Raw genomic sequence first — 12680 nt, 5'->3', positions numbered from 1 at the left:
TATACAGGAAAATGTTGTTGTTAGATGTCATCGGGTGACTACAACTCATAGCAAACCTGTGAACAATGGATTTCAACCTTGCCCTATCCTGCGCCATCTCCCCATCTTTGCTGTATTCAGGCTTGTTGTTACAGTCACTGTGTCATCCCGTCTTGTTGAGAGTCTTTCTCTCTTTTTCTGACTCTCTAGTTTCCCCAACATGATGTCCTTTTCTAAGGAAAACATGCCCAAAGTATGTGAGATGAAGTTTCATCATCCCTGATTGTACTTTCCCCAAGACAGACTTATTTGTTCTGTGGGATGGTCAGTACCCTTTGCCAACACCATGATTCAAAGACCCTGATTATTCTTCTGCTGTCCTCTTACTCATCATCCAACTTTCAGGTGCATAGGAAGCAATTGAAAATACCATGGTTGAGATCAGGTGCATTTTAGCACATTGGAGAGGTCTTTGACAGCAGATTTTCCCAAAGCAACATGTCTTTATTAGGAAAATATAGGTATCTAATTTATATTATCATTATTGTGCCATTAAGAAGTTACGTCACCTAAAGAAATTATTGACCATTCTCTGCATCAGTGTTCTCCTAAGTAAAATGGATAGTCTTATCCCACATAAATTTACAAAGTTCTGAGTGTGGTATGAGAGCTCTGGTCACTTACTGGTAAGGAATCGCACTGCCAGTACAAAAGTACATGGTTTGACTACACCAGTTGCTCCCAGGAGCAACTCCTGTCCAATTTACTGCCTCTGAAAAAAAACCCTGGAAGGTTCAGCTGTGGGTCAGTTCTGACTTGACAGTACACAACAACAAGAAGTATGGTATATTTGTAAAAATACCTTAAAATGTTAAAAAAGCATTGTGTGTGTGTGTGTGTGTGAGAGAGAGAGAGAGAGAAGTCTCAAGTAACAGATTTGTTTCAAGTTTACATACACAAGACATTAGAGAAAGCTAACTAGTTCTCTCTTTAGAATATGGTTGTTGTTGCTTTTGTTGTTAGATGTCATCAAGTTGGCACAATTTACACTGACCCCTTGAACAACAGACCTAAGCCGTGCCTTGTTCAGTGCCATCCTCATGACCTCTCACAGGCTCAAGCCCATCGTTTCTGTCACTGTCAGTTCATCATGTAGAGGGTTGTCTTCTCTTTCTCTGACCCTCCACCTTTCCCAGTATGATGTGTTCTTCCAAGGACTGGCTCCTGGCAACATGCCCAAAGTATGTGAGATGAAGTTTCACCATCCTTGCCTCCCAGAAGCACCCTGGCTGCACTTTCTCCAAGACAGATTTGCTTATTCTTTTGACAGTCCATGTCCGTTCAGGACAAGAGTTCATTCAGTACTTTTCCAACACCACAACTCTAATAAGACATCGATTCTTCTTCTGTAATCCATATTCACTGTTCCACTTTCAGATACATAGGAAGCAATTGAAAATACTATGACTTGGATCTGGCTCACCTTAGTTTTGATTTCTTAGGATGTTGTTGTTGTGTCAGAACCAACCCATAGCTGACCCTCCAGCGGGTTTTCAGAGGCAGTGAATAGCATGGGAGGAGACTGTCCATCCTTCTCCCATGGAGCAGCTGGTAAATTTGAAGTGCATGCTTAAGGGATTGCAGTGCATTTTCTTATCACTAGACCACCAGTGCTCCCTTAGGACAGACAAATAATTATCAGATCATTCTGCAGAAAGAGCAAGGGTTGTAGTTCTGTGTGATATCAGAACCCTAACTCACTCATGCAATGCACCTACTAAGTCTTCTGTTGCCAATTGACATTTTTCTATTTTTTCCTAGTCTTCTGTTTCAAATTTCCAAGAAAGGAATCTAGCTCAACACATCTTTCACAGCATACTACACCAAAAATTACTGACTACTCTATTAAGGGCACCTGTGGACAGCTAGCTGGTCCACACCATCTAGGGGCTACTCTTGGCCAGACCAGCCCAGTCCTGCCTTCCTGGACCCAGCTCTGTAGCTAAAGCTCTTTAAGTTAGATGGATTAGTTGGATGTGCCTACCTTTGTCTCCAGTACAACTGGGCTAACAACAGAGACAACTATTATTAGAGAAAAATGGTTTTTCTAGTATTAATAATGAATGATCTCCATTTTCAAAGAAAATGTCTTTCAGTCCAACTAGTTCTTTATATATATACTTTCCTAAATTTTCTCTTTATGCGGGCATTTGGTGAATGTGTGTGTGTGAAGACTCGACGTTAGCATAACACTGTATTTCTCAAGTTCAAAGGTCATTACTGTTGAATTGATTCCAACTCATAGCTGATGCTCTGTTGAGTTTCTAAGGCTGTAATTTGCACAGGAGGAAACTGCTCCTTTTTCTCCTGTGGAATGAGATTCGAATCCCTGATGGACCCGAACTGCCAGAGAAGCACAGCCTTTGGCTTAATGGAGGCTACACCACCAGAGCTCCTTAACTTAGTATCTGTAGGTAAAATCTGGTATTATATGTATATTACTGTGGCCTAGTGGCAAGAAGCTGTGCTGCAATCCTGAAGTCATATGGTTCTAGGCCACTAGCTGCTCCACAGGAGAAGGATGGACAGTCTCCTCCCATGCAATTAACTGCCTCTGAAAACTCGCTGGAGGATCATCTATGAGTCTGTTACAACTCTGTAACACAACACAGCATAGATACATTAATATTAAACATGTCTTAACTAGGGGAGCTCTGGTGGCCTAGTGGCAAGAAACTGCACTGCAATCCCAGAGGTGCATGGTTCAAATCCACCAGATGCTCTGCCGGGAAAAGGAGGGACAATCTCCTCCTGTACCAGTCAGATCCAATTTGACGGTACACACACACACACACACAAGAATAAAATAATAATTAAAAAAAAATTAAAAAAAAAACATGTCTTAACTAAACTGTGGATGCTTCTTTTCTCAGTTAAAAAAAACAACCAACCTAAAACCCAGCCAAATTCATTGTCCTCAGGGTAATTCCAATTTACCTATGCTCCCTAGGAACTGCCCCATGGGCTTCCAAGTCTGTAATCTCTATAACCAAAAGTGGCAAGACTTGGTCTAACTTACTTGCAACCTGTGATCAGGTGGGACCAGTCTCTAGAGACGGACGTCATGTGTGGTGTAAAGTATGAGATCAGTGAGAAAGGAAAACCCTCAACAAGATGGGTTGATGTAGAAACTCAGCAATGCCTCATGCGTTGTTGCTAACAAGGGTGAAGTTCCCCCACAGGACGAGAAGTCAGTGTGTGTTCTTCTGTGCATGGGCTCGCGGGATCGGAACTGAGTCACTGACCTCTCACATAATCACACCTTGTGGAAGCAGACCACCACACCTCTCTCCTGCAGAGCGCAGGTGGGTGCCAGACGCTGACCTTTCAGTTAGCAGCACAGCACCAGCCACGGCACCAGCAGGACTCCTTTTCCACTCTGTTGTTAGATGCTATCGAGTCGAGTAGACTCATAGTGACACTATGAACAACAAATCTGAACCCTGTCCTATCCTGTCATCCTCATCATCTCCGACACACTTAAGCTCATTGCTGTAGTTACTGTGTCAGTCTGTCTTGTCAAGGGTGATCCTCTCTTTCGCTGACCCTCCCCCTTTCCAAGCATGATGTTCCTTTCTGAGGATTAGCCCCTGCTAACAACATGTCCAACGTATGTGAGACAAGACTTAGGTAACTGGAATTCTGCTTACTGATTTTGTGTATTTTTATCTTTCATTTTAATTCCACTACCAACTTATGTGGCATATAGGTATCTTACTAGAGATGCTTTGGGGCAGGATGCCATCATGAAAAATATCAAGCATCCAAAAATAGCCCTGCCCTCTTCCCATGATACTGTCAAATCACACTGCAAGCTAGTCTGCTTTCCTCCCTGTCTTCTTTCACTTCTTTGAGCCATTGCTGGCTTCTGAAATACTTGCGTTGAGTGCTTTTCCAGAATTATCTTTTCCCTTGGGGACTTTCACTTGTGTTAAAAAATTATTTTTTGTTTTGTTTTTCTAAATATAAAAATAGAACATATGAGACTTCCAGATTACAATAGCAGAAAGTTACCAACTTATACTACCTTACATTTTAAAGATTTATTATAACACACTAAAAAAAATACAAAATTCAGTATCTTTGGAAACTATTTTGAGGGTAAACAATAGCTATGCCCAGTAACTAAAGCATGGTAGAACCCCTGGGGCAGAATGACAAAGCCATGACGACTGGAGAAGTGGTTTCTCATCTGTTCTACTCACATTCAGAGAAGCTAAGCCTAAATGTTCCCTGTTCCTTGTACATGAAGTTGTCTTGTGATTGGCTTTTGTTGTGATTTACATGAAAGTTTACAGAACAAATTTGTTCTCCATTCAGCTAGTCACACACATTTTGGTTAATGAAGTTAGTTGAAATACTTCCTTCCTGTGATTTTCATCTTCACGAATCCCTCCATCTTTTCTGCTTCCTGCCTGTTGAGCTTTAAACCTGAGGATATGCTACCCTTTTGATTTTTTTTTTTTAAAAAAAACCCAAAACCTTTATGTGTATATGTGGGTTTTATGTTACGTTCACACAGTATATTGGTTTTTCATTGACTTGTTCACGCATACTTTGTTTAATAACATTAGCTATCATAACCACAATATCTAGTTATCCCCTTACTGTAGATTTTCTTTCTTTTCACCTATCTTAATGTGGACCTGTTTTCTGTTAATCATTTTTACCTGTCTTCCCATCCCTACTAACCACCTAAGGATGACATACAGATGTATGTAAACATTTTTTTAGCATGTTTACAATAGTTGTTGTTATTGTGTTGTTGTTGTTGTTGTTGTTGTTTAGTACCATTGAGTCGGAACTGACCCATAGCTGACCTTCCAGTGGGTTTTCAGAGGCAGTAAATCGCACAGGAGGAAATTGCCCATCCTTCTCCCAACAGAGGAGCTGGCAGATTCAAACTGTGTGCCTTTGAGATTGCAGCACAGCTTCTTACCACGAGGCCACCAGAGTGCCTGTAGTTTTATATGTTTATCCTTTTGTGACTTATTTGACTCCTCATAATGTCCTTTCAATATATCTATATTGTATAGTATTTCTCAGATTATTTTTTTTTCAATGCTGCATGGCACACCATTGTATGAACGTACTGTCATTTCTTTAACCATCTGTCCACTGTTAGCCACTTGGGTTAGTTTCCAGCTCTTTGCTATTTATTATAAATAATGCTGCTCTGAAAATGGGTGTGCACAGGGAGCTCTGGTGGCCTAGTGGCAAGAAGCTGCACTGCAATCCCAGAGGCGCACGGTTCGAATCCACCAAATGCGCTGCTGGGGAAAGAGGGGCAATCTCTGCCTGTACCAGTCAGATCCAATTTGATGGTACACACACACACACACACACACACACAAAACAGTAAAAAAAATGGGTATGCACATAACTGTTTGTGTTGCAGGCCTTATTTCTTTAGGATCAAATGGTCTGTTTTTAACTTTTCTAAGAAATTACCAAGTATAAAATAGAAAATATACACCTGTGTTTAGACGCTTGGTTAGATTACCTTTTCCATAGTGGTTTCACCATTTTCCGTTCGCACCAGGAAGGGGTACGAACATTCCGTCTCTCCATGCCCTCACCAGCACTTGTTGTTTACTGATGTATTGAACTTTGCTGTAGTTGTTTCTGTGTATCTTTTCTTCTTTTCTCTTTTTTGTTTTAAATAGGGATAGAACAGACATTGGACCTCAGTGATTTGTTGTTTTCTTTTTTTTCTCCCACATTTTTTATAGCAATTTTAACAAAAGTTTACAGAAAAGTTGGATTTTCATTCATTCATTAATGCACACTTTCCTCCCTATCTCCTGTTTTCTTTTTTAAGTTTTAAGTATTATGGAAGTTTTTAATAACATCAAAAATATTTTATTTCTGTTTTTTTGCATTGTTGCACATTTTCTTCTCCCTTTCCCCAGCCCTTCCTGCATAGCATCCCTTGTTACAGATTGTTGTCATATGTATAATACCTAAACATATATTCCTTTTGGACAGTTCTTCCCCTCATCTGTTCTAGTGCAGTATTCAGTAGCTATACACTCTTTTCCCATTCTTCCCTCAGAACCCCCCCCCCAGGTCTGTCTTTTTCTTGGAGGTTCTAGCAGGGGAGCGCAGCTACTCGTATACCCTTGACCGAAGGACGGTCTTCCTTCTATCAGGGATGGTCGTCCTCTTCAACCGAGTGTGCAGCTTCGGGAAGGACGCACATGGATCGGTGAGAGAGTAAGGGGACACCCGCCTAGCCAGCCAGATCAGCCAAATCAACCCTGGCAATCAATGGGGTGACAGATGTCGCAGCCAGATTGCCCTCACATCCAGGTCTGTCTTTTTCTAAGAACAGCAGTGTTATACACTGTTTGTCCTTTTGTGACTGAGATATTTCACTCAACATAATGTCCTCCATGTTCTCCCATGTTGTATACTGTTTTACAAGTTCTTTGGTTTTCAATGCAGCGTAATGTTCCACTGTGTGAATGTACCATAGTTTTTCTCTCCATTCATTCATTGATGGGCTCTCAGGTTGCTTCCATCTCTTTGCTATTGTGAATAACAGCAATAAACATGGGTGTGAATACTGATTCATTAGTTTCAGTAGTGAATTTTGGGCAATATTTTTCGCAGTTTATTAAGAGTGGGGACTGAGGAGCTCACCCTGAGGGCCACGATGCCCCCGGGCAGAGGGCCACGACGGTCTGCCCCAAACCGGGGGCCAAGGGCAGCCCGCCCCAGACAGAGGGCTGTGACGGCTCGCCCCGAGCCAGGGGAAAGCTTATGTCTTATAAAGCATAAGTCCACAGACTTTTTTTTCCCTTTCTCTTATTGGATCCAATTGGCACAGGAGGAGACTGACATCTGGTGATTTTGAACCGCGCACCTTTGGCATTGCAGTGCACCTTCTTGCCACTAGGCCACCTTAGCTTCCTCACAGACTTACAAACACAGGTGGTAACCAGTGTATGTTTTGCAGGCCACATGGTCTTTTTTGGCAGCTACTGAACTCTGCAATTGTAGTACAAAAGCGGCTTCAGAAAATACACAAACAAATGAACATGCAAGGTTCCAATGGGATGTTATTGATGGACTTCAAAATTTTACTATTTTACAGTTTTCCTAGGTTATAAATACCCTTGTGATTTTTGTTTAACCACCTGAAAATGCAAAAACTATTCTTACCCTATTGATGAAAACAAGGATCAGACAAGATTTGGCTATAGTTTGCCTATTCCTGAAATAGGCAAAACCCTAGCTATTCTAATTGAAATATCTTAGAAAACAGCAAGCATAAAATTTAAGATACTGAAGAAAATATAATCAGTAATATAAATTCATTTCTCAATTGAGAAAAAAAAATACATCATGTAGGTTTAGACTATTAGGTTTAAAGTAAACTCAGACTCTTATTAAATGGACTTTATTAAAAATTTGGTTTTGTTGCTGTTAGGTACCATTCGGTCTATTCCAAGTTGTAACAGTCCTGTGAATAACAGCATGGAATCTTGCCTGATCCTGTGCACGCTGCACATTCTGCTGTACTCAAGCCCTTGTTACAGTCACCTGTCAGTTCAGCTCACTGAGGATCTTCCTCTCCTTTGCCATTTCTCTCCTTTACACACATGATACACTTCTCCAATGACAACACATCCAAATAATGTAAAGTGAAGTCTCACAATCTTTACCTCTGTGGAGCCCCCTGGCTCCACCTCATCTAAGACAAATTATTCTTTTGGCAGTCCATGATGTTTTCAGTATTCTTTGCCAGCCCCACAATTCAAAAGCATCAGTGAAAATACCATGGGTTGAGTATGACAGTCTTGTTTGTTAACACTTTAAATAGGCCTTTAACAGCAAATTTGCCCAATACAATGATTGATTTCTGGACTGTTTATATCAGAAAATATAAATTGCCTCAGAAGGAAGTGGGCATTTCAAGAAAACAGAGAGTATGAAAGAAACTGGGAAAAGTTCTCAAACTATTTCCTATAAAACAAATCAGATTTATTCGTTTCTGTTTGAGTTGTTTAAAATTTTCAAGGAACAGAAACATTTCTGTACTAGAAAAAAAACTAGAAAAATACACTTCTGTTCCAGAATGTAGGAAAAACTGGAACTCCTTTCTACTTTTATAAAGCCAAGAATAAAAACTGTAGACCGGGCTCATTCATGAACATGGCAGTCCTGAATCGATCACTGCTACATTGCATCCAGCTGTTTACTAAGTAGTACACATGGAACCAAGCTTTCTTACAGGAATGTGAGGTTTGTTTCATTTGGATAGGATATAAAAGAAGGCATGAATAAGTGCAAAGTCTGAAAACTAAAAAATGACAATACTTCCACCATAACCTACTGTGTAATGCAGTTTCATCCAAAATACTAGATTTTACTTGAAACTTGTCTTTGATTCTAAAATTCACCCTGAATGAGGTAACAATAATAAAAAAAGTAACAATATCTTTCTTTTAAGAAAAATAAAATAAAATACTAAATAAACTAAATAAATAAAATAAAATACTAAAGGACTTGGTATGTCTAGCATTAAAGCTGCAATAATTAAAAACAATATAAAAATGTCATACTATTCCAAAAGCATCAAATTATTCTTTCTAATCATTAAAAAGTTAAATATTTTAAGCCATAACATATCTAGACAAATACAGGTTAACATTTATATAATATTACAGCAAGAGAAGCCTTTCAAAGCATGTGATACCAAATGACCCTAGCTACCTCTGTATCAAATATCAAAAAGCAGCAAATTGATTTAAAAGTATAGGACATAGGTAAGAACTCCATGAAAGCATGAAGGCATTGGCTGGCAGGCAAAAGACCCAGGCATTCCCGGATGTATCACTAATTGTATGAACTTTGTCAGATCACTTAAATGGATGTCAGTGTTCACATCTTAGTAACAGGATGAGATGAGGGTAGGAAATAATAGGATACATTGTTGCAGAGATGGCCACAGCAATGCCCCTTTGCAACTGATGTTACATTTTCTCCCATTAGAAGATAAAATTGATTTCTCTTCAGTCTGGGCCAGCATGATCAGTGGGATGCAGAGGTGACTTTATGTAACTTTCAAGTTTAAGACTGAAGAGAAGTATGCCTTCTCCAGTTCCCTTTTTGGAATGCTGCTGTAGCAATGTGAACAAAGCTTGGCTAGTTCTTTGAGGTTCAAGGACCCGTGTGGAAAGGCCCAGCCATCAGCCAGCTCCAGCCACTAGCGTGGGCAAGACCACCATAGGCCATTTAGGTCCAGTCAAGGCATCAGCTGTGTGAGTCTAAATTCTGAGTCACTAGATTTGTGGAAATCTGTGGTCTACAGTTGGAGCTGTAATTCTTGTCTCAGCATTATTAGTTCAGTATCCATTTTAAGTTCTTTAAGTTAGTTTCTTAATGCTTACTGATTTTTAAACAAGCTCAATCATACAATTAGAGAAGTGTTTTTCTTGTGGTCAGGCACAGATGTGAAAGGCCTCTTGAAGAGGGTCTTGATTAGAGACCCTTCTCAGAAATTTCCTGTGCAGATGGCAGGAACACGTGTGCCTGAGGGAAAAGACTTGAAAAAAGTCATCTTGTCTCATCCTAAAAACTACCCTGAACTCAACCTTCCTCCCCTAAAAAGCACAGGCTTACTGCAATCTCTACAGCTGTAAACTGGTCCTAGTAAAAAGCCCACTTGAAATGTCCTTTCTCCCCAACAAAACACTGCCAACAAAAGTTCTTAACCTTGTAAAAATGTCCACTCTGGTTCTGCCTCAGACTCCTTGGTTTCACTTCTTACATTCTACATAGTTCCTTGGATTAAATTGCATCAAGCCTTAATAAGCCTCTTAAAGAAAGTATGAGACTATTCTTCATTAAAACTATAGTCAAGTGAGTAATCACCAGGAGAGATTGGTCAAAAAACCACTCAGCTGACCCCAGTCAAAATGACTGAGCCACATGATCATAAGCTGGTGAAACAGCACTTATTTTTATTCTTGTCTCAGAAACAAAACAAAACAAAAAAAACATAAATAAAAATTTAAATGTAAAAATTCCACAACTCTTAAAATCCACTTTCAAGGATACTTCTAGCCAAGATGCCAAAGGGAAAGAAGCCCAACCCAAGGGGAAGAAGGGGACCCCAGCGGCCACCATGGTCAAGAAGCAGGAGGCCAAGAAGGTTTTGATCTGCTGTTTGACAAAAACTCCAAGAACTTTGGCATTGGGGCAGGACACCCAACCCAAAAGGGACCTTACCTGCTTTGTCAAATGGCCCCACTACATCCGACTGCAGCGGCAAGGGGCAGTCCTCTATGAATGACTCAAGGTGCCATTAACCAGTTAACCCAGGCCGAGGACCTGCAGACTGCTACTCCGCTGTGGAAGATGGCCCACAAGTACCAGCTGGAGATGACCAGGCAGGAGAAGAATCAGGGGCTGTCTGCCTGGGCTGAGAAGGCGGCTGCTGACAAAGGAGCCCCCACCAAGAAACCCCCCTGTGCTCCAAGATGGGGTGAATACTGTCACCTCCCTGGTGGAGAACAAGAAGAAGGCCCAGCTGGTGGTGATCACGCACAGCATGGACCCCATCGAGCTGGTGGTCTTCCTGCCGGTCTTGTGTCTTAAGATGGGTGTTCCCTACTACGTCCTCAAGGCCAGGCTGGGCCGCCTCGTCCACCGGAAGACCTGCACCACCATTGCCTTCACTCAGGTGAACCAGGAAGACAAAGGTGCTCTGGTGAAGCTAACGGAAGCTGTGAGGACCAATTGCAGGAGCATAGATGATGAGATCCATCACCACGGGGGAGGCAACATCTGCTGGCCTGCGTCACCAAGCTGGAGAAGGTCAAGGCCAAAGAACTCGCCACCACACAGGGCTGACTTATAGACATAAGAATAAACTTATCATTCCAAGAAGGAAAAAAAAAAGTGTACCTCTGTATGTTCTAGGATTAGGTTGTGGTGGTGATAGTTCAACAACCGAACATGCACTAAACATCATTGAATTAGCTTTTTTACCAAGGATCCTTAAACAGAGACCACGTTCACACCAAAACCGTGAAGAAGGTGGCCCAGGTCATCACTGAGAAATACTGCATACACCTAGGTAATAATTTCCACATTAACAAGCACATGTACGAGGAGATTGTATTATTCCTAGAAAGAAGCTCCGGTGGAAGGAATCAGTCTGTGTCATACATGGGATGATGTGGATTCAGGCAGGGCCTGTGAGGGACATCTCCATAAAACTGCAGGAGGAGGAGAGAGAATTATTATGCCCCAGAGGTGTCAGCCCTGCATCAGGAGATCATTGAAGGGGATCCTGATGCTAAAGGAAATGCTGAGGCTCTTGGACTTTGGTGGTTTGTCCAACCTGCAGGTCACCCAGCCCACAGTTGAGATGAATTTCCAAACACCATGTGGAGCTGTTTAAGTCTGTCTGCTAGGCTTTAATATTTTCAATAAAGTTGGGCACACCAAAAAAGAAAATAAATAAAAATCATTGCATTTGTAATTAAAATTCATTATAGCTCAATAAAGCTGAGGAAAACAAGCATTTATCAAAGTAGTAGTAAAAATGACCAATAAAGTACATATGTAACCTCTTTTTAGTAATTGAAACAAGACACCATTTTTTGCCAGATTAGCGACGGTGGGAGGGTGTTTACACGTGTTACAGGCTAGGGAAATGGTCACTTTGCAGAAATGGATCTTCATACACAACCTAGATAGTATACTAAAGGGCTCTCAAGTATATTTATTTTAACTTTGTATGGGAGAACGATGGGCAGTCTCCTCCTGTGCAATTAACTGAAAACCCGCTAGAGGGTCAGCTTTGGGTTGGTTCTGACTCTATTGTACACACAACAGTCCTCCTTCCAGCATGTATCCTTTGAACCCAGTAGTTCCAATAATTTATCCTAAACAAATAATTAGGAATTTGTTTAGTGATGTATTGTTTCATTGCCTTTGCATAGTCAATAAAACACAGATAGACATTCCTCTGGTACTCTTTGCTTTCTGCCAGGATCCTTGGAGAAGGACATCATGCTTGGAAGGATGGAGGGACAGCGCAGGAGAGGAAGACCCCAGATGAGATAGATTGATACAGTAACTGAGGCATGGAGTGTGTCAGAATCAGTGAGACTGGCTCAGGACAGGGTAGGCTTCAGAGATGTTGTACATAGTGTTGCTATGAGTGGCAGGTCAATGGCACTTAACAACAGCATTGTGAGGTATAAATATGCTCATCACAGTATCATCAGAGTGAAAAATATCGAACAATTGTTGTGTGCTATCAAGTTAGAACTGACTCATAGCTGACTCTTTGGCTGGTTTTCAGATACTGTAAATCACACAGGAGGAGACTGCCCACCCTCCCAAGGAGCAGCTGGTAGATTCAAACCATGTGCTTTGAGATTGTGATGCAGCTTTTTACCATTAGGCCACCAGAGTTCCCCAGCATTAAGAAATTATATATAGTCTTTCTGCCTTTGCTGCCACCGTAGCCCTGTGAAAAAGCCTGTGGTGAAGGCAGGTATTAAAAAAAGAAGAAGAATGGTCTGAATTTCACCCTTGACTGTAGATCCAATAGAAGATGAATCATGGATGCTGCCAGTTTTGAGAAGTTTGTGGGAAAGCTGGTAATCTCATTGCAG

At 41.1% G+C, this 12680-nt stretch overlaps 1 protein-coding gene and 1 pseudogene across 1 annotated transcript in view; both read left to right on the top strand.

Annotated features, from left to right (window-relative positions):
* SMYD4 (SET and MYND domain containing 4) overlaps positions 1-12680 on the top strand; it is a 97287-nt gene that overhangs the window by 71917 nt on the left and 12690 nt on the right. The gene's annotated exons all lie outside the window — the stretch shown is intronic.
* LOC102867580 lies at positions 6194-10902 on the top strand (annotated as a pseudogene).

This window comes from Elephantulus edwardii, unplaced genomic scaffold, assembly GCF_000299155.1.
Source record: "Elephantulus edwardii isolate Elephantulus edwardi_28Jun2011 unplaced genomic scaffold, EleEdw1.0 scaffold00094, whole genome shotgun sequence".
Classification (NCBI taxonomy): Eukaryota; Metazoa; Chordata; class Mammalia; order Macroscelidea; family Macroscelididae; genus Elephantulus; species Elephantulus edwardii.
The sequence above is the reverse complement of the archived record's forward strand: the minus strand, read 5'-3'. Positions and strand labels throughout refer to the sequence as shown.